The sequence below is a fragment of the Chiloscyllium plagiosum genome, chromosome 42 (assembly GCF_004010195.1).
Source record: "Chiloscyllium plagiosum isolate BGI_BamShark_2017 chromosome 42, ASM401019v2, whole genome shotgun sequence".
Taxonomy (NCBI): domain Eukaryota; kingdom Metazoa; phylum Chordata; class Chondrichthyes; order Orectolobiformes; family Hemiscylliidae; genus Chiloscyllium; species Chiloscyllium plagiosum.
This window is the reverse complement of record NC_057751.1, coordinates 15,668,709-15,673,326: the sequence shown is the minus strand read 5'-3', so window position 1 is coordinate 15,673,326 and position 4,618 is coordinate 15,668,709.

Sequence of the window (4,618 nt, the reverse complement as noted above, 5' to 3'; positions counted from 1 at the left end):
TCTCTTGGCTTTGCTTTTTTTTAATATCTCAAGCAGAAAGAGTTGTCAGTAACTGAGGCTGTTGTTTCGAAAAATCCTGTTCCCTTACTGATGCACAATACTCCCACTTTCTCGTCACTGCTGAGATTAGCTTTCTCAATACTGTTATTGTGATTCAAATTTAAATTTTGCCAAAGACTGTACTGGAATTTGAGTCCAGGTTATTGGATTGGGGCTTCAGAGTGAGCTGGTGAAATTACGTTTCGATGAATAAATCTGGAATTGAAAGCTGGTCTCAGTGTGGCATCCTCATTGATTTTTGGTAAACCCCATCTGGTTCACCACTGCCCTTTTGGAAAGGAAATCTCTCCCCTTTACTCAATCTGAGTGAGATGTGACTCCAGACTCACAGCACTGTGGTTGACTCTTATCCGGCCCAGTATGGGCACGTGGTTCGAGGGCTCTTAACAACCTGTACTAAATGTTGGTCTTAACAGGATGCACAATGAATAAATGATCAGTTAGGAGTCTTTATGGCTCCCTCCTCGTCATTCCATACTGAGGCACGTGTCGGGCTGACTCTTTGCTTCAGTGCTAATTAAATGGAGCTGGAGGGAGGAGGCTGAATAGAAAATTCTTCTTTCATCTGTTGTTAGATCCTCCTTGCTGTTTCCTTTCTGTTTTGAAGGTGTGCAGGAGCCTTATCCGTAAGCTGTTTAAACACAAGCTGTGAGCCAAATGTAGAGTGCTCTGTTTCTGATGTAATTGCATGTGAGGGAGCCCTGGTTACAGATTCCCTGTGAACTTGCTGCAATGCGATGCATTGTTTTACAAATTCCAGCGATAGGGGATTACACAATGGGGGAGGCATAAGGTTCAGAACCTATTTTTTTTTTCTTGACATGCAAGTTGGGCTTTACCTCGGTACCAGCTTTCTAAATGGTGTTGTGCAAGTAGTTTGAAAAGTTGCAAAAGATGTCTGTCCATTTAAGCAGGATAATGGAACTGAATGTGAATGATGACAATTACTAGTGTGGAAAATGTATAGTGGTGGATAGTAAAGATGTGGCTCAATACAAGAAATTTGAAGAGCTTCTTAAATCTATAAGAGATCCCTACCCAGTGTTGTTCGGTGAGTGGAATTGGAGCCCAAGTGTGGCACTGGAAAAGCGCAGCAGGTCAGGCCGCATCTAAGGAGCAGGAGAGTTGATGTTTCTCGCACCTCTGTTAGTGCAAATTAGAGGCCTGCTAATATCTGACATGGCTCAGTGTCAAGTTTGGCTTTGTAGCCCTCCTGTTCAAGTCTTTACTATGTTTTGCTGCATTTAAAGCCAGTATATAAATGTGTGGTCTACAATGCCAAGTCCTTGGTGAGAAGGAAATCTGTAGTATCTTACACCCTCCAGATACCCCAGGTTCATTCCAGCCAATGCAGTAGTTCTGAATGGCAATCAAGTTTGTATGAGAGGAAACCGTATCCAAGAGTTAGAAAAGAAAAGGTACACCTTCCACAGAGTTGTAAAATCCTTAAAGAATTTGAGAGACGGGGAAGGGATGAATGTCCATAAATAGAAGGCAGCCATAAATTAAATCTGAGGCACTTTGTTACCGAGGGCGTGCTTGGAATGTCACAGGGAGACAGATCATCAACATAGCTGTGTTTAATGAAAAGCTCGCGAGGTGCTGAAGGGAGAAGGGATAGGAGGATGTTTCCATTGTATCGCTGGAGATGGGGAGGTTGCTTAGCATTGAGATAAGGAGAAATGTCTTTGCTCAGTGGTGAACCTTAAGGAATTTCCAACGACAGAAGGCTGTGGAGGCCTATATTTAAGAGAAAAAAAAACAGATCCAAAGTCTGAGAAGATTTTTAGCTCGGGTGCTCGTTGTTGTGGTTCTGTTCGCCGAGCTGGGAATTTGTGTTGCAGACGTTTCGTCCCCTGTCTAGGTGACATCCTCAGTGCTTGGGAGCCTCCTGTGAAGCGCTTCTGTGATGTTTCCTCCGGCATTTATAGTGGTTTGTCTCTGCCACTTCCAGTTGTCAGTTCCAGCTGTCCGCTGCATCCACAGATTCTATCAACAAACACATCGACCTGGACACAAATATACCGGCCATTGCAGCGGACAGCTGGAACTGACAACTGGAAGCAGCAGAGACAAACCACTATAAATGCCGGAGGAAACAACACAGAAGCGCTTCACAGGAGGCTCCCAAGCACTGATGATGTCACCTAGACAGGGGACGCGACGTCTGCAACACAAATTTCCAGCTCGGCAAACAGAACCACAACCAAAAAAACAGATTTCTCGTCACTCAAGGTATTTTAAGGTAGGGGAGAGAAGGGAAAGGATCAGTCATGATCACAATGAATGGTGGAATAAGTGCAATGGGCTGAATGGCCTACTCGAGCTTCTATTTTGTCTTTATCAAGAAAAACAGCTGGACCCTTGTATGGGGAACAACACTGGCATAAACAGGCCAAATGGTCTGCATCTGTGCTGCAGTTTATTTTGGTCCCATTCTCAATTGGATGACAACATTAAAAAATTATTAGCCTAGAGCCCATGTGGCTTAAAGTTATAATTATTGGAGACCATAACACCCACCTATAGAAGACACCTTCCCTGCCCATGAATCTGACTCCTATTTCCTGTCACTCAGCAGATCATTAATCTGCCATCATGTTCCACAGGCTGGGTAATAGGTATTTTTGTAAAAAAAAAACTTTCCGAGGTTGTGGATGTCATTTGCACGACCAATAATTTGTTGCTTGTCCTTAATTGCCCTTCATCTAAGTGGTTAGCTCGACCATATGAAGGCAGTTTAGAGTAAACCTCATGGTAGTGAGGCTGGAATAGGCAAGAATGGGTCAGCACAGCAACCTTCCATCAGTGAATCAGGCGTTTCTCCAATGGTTATTCCAACTTTTTATTCAATCCTGTAAAGTGCTGACAAAACTGAAAGGCCTAAAGATGGATAAATCAGTTGGACCAAACTGCAGGATTCTGAAGGTGGCAGCTAAGGAGATTGTGGAGGTCTTGGTGGTGATCTTTCAGGAATCACTGAAATCAGGGGAGGTACCAGAGGACGAGCAAATGACTAACGTAACAGAGGCAGAAGATCAGAAATTATCAACCAGTTACCCTGAGAGTAAGATTTTAGAGTCCCTTAAGGGTGAGATTGCTAAGTGTATGGTAAAATAAGGTGGAGTCAGCATTAAGCTGCTGACTGAGAACCCATAGTGGTGGGGTAAGGTACTGGGACAGATGATTGATTAGCTGAATGGCAGAAGGCAGAGAATGGGCATAAAGGTATCTTGTTCAGAATAGAGGCTGGGAACTAGTGGAGTGTTGGGACCACAACTATTCATGTTCTATGTTAATGATTCACATGAAAGAATGGAGGGCATTGTTGCGAGGCTTGTAGAAGGCCAGGTAGTGTTGAGGAAGCAGAGAAGCTGCAGAAGGACTTGGACAGGTGAGGAGAGTGGGCAGAAAAAGTGGCAGATGGAGGGCAATGTGGGAAATTATGAGGTTATGCAGTTTGGAAGGAAGAAGAGACATTGCCTAATTTCTCAATAGGGAAAGGCTCCAGAAATGTGAAGCACAAAGGAACTTGGGAGTGCGAGTTCCAGATTTCCTTCTAGTTACATATCTGTTCAGTTCATAGTTTAGAAGTGCAGAATTAACATTTGTTTTCAAGAAAGCGAGAAAATAAAAGCAGGAGTGCAGGGCTGAGGCTGTATAAGGCTTTGGTCAGACTACATTCGGAACATTGTGAGTGGTTTTAGGCCTTGTATCGCAGGAAGGAGGTGCTGGCCTTAGATAGGGCCCAGAGATGGTTAACAAGAGTGATCCTGGAAATGACGGTCATGTTCTATGAGGACTTTGGGTCTGGACTCAATGGAGTTTAGAAGCATGTTGGAGGAGCTGATGGAAATATACAGAATAGCGAGAGGCCTGAATGAAGTGGACAAGGAGACGATGTTTCCATAAGTAGCTTAGCCTGTGGGAGAAGCCCTTCAGAACTGAGGGGAGAGGGAATTTCTTCAGCCAGAGGCTGAGCAGGGGGATCAAGGGTAGAAGGAGAATGGTGCTGAGAGATAGGTCGGGCAGAAGAGTGTGTGACCTATAGCTTATGGTCTTTGTTCATCTGCAAAATGTTTAACAGTGGGCCTTTCCTTAAAAGAAAACAATGCTATGCTAATAGAGCTTTTGTTTTAATGTTAAGGGGTGGGGTCTGGTGGAAGGCGTGTCTTATTTGTGTTGAGGATCCTGGTCCCTTTCCCCTATTAAGAGCCACTGAGTTGTTTACTCTGCACACTCACCCACCCTTGAACCGAGCTGCTATCCCCGCCTCTCTCTGACCAGCAGTGGCCAGGATGGAAAAGGCGGCTCGCTGAGTGGCCAAGCCCGCTGCCAGTCAGTCAAGCGACTCGCGTCTGGATTGGATGGTCCGCCCGTCGGTCAACGCAGACGGGGCGGTCGAAGCTGTCCGTCGGCTGCCGCGGCCCTGCAATTGGGCGGCAGCGGCCATCCGTCAGCGGCGGGGGTCGCGGATTGGTTGACGAAGCGAGTCGGGTTGTTCCTTACCGCCAGGCCACCCCCCCCCTCCCCGCCGCCTCCCCGAGAGGAGGGCGGG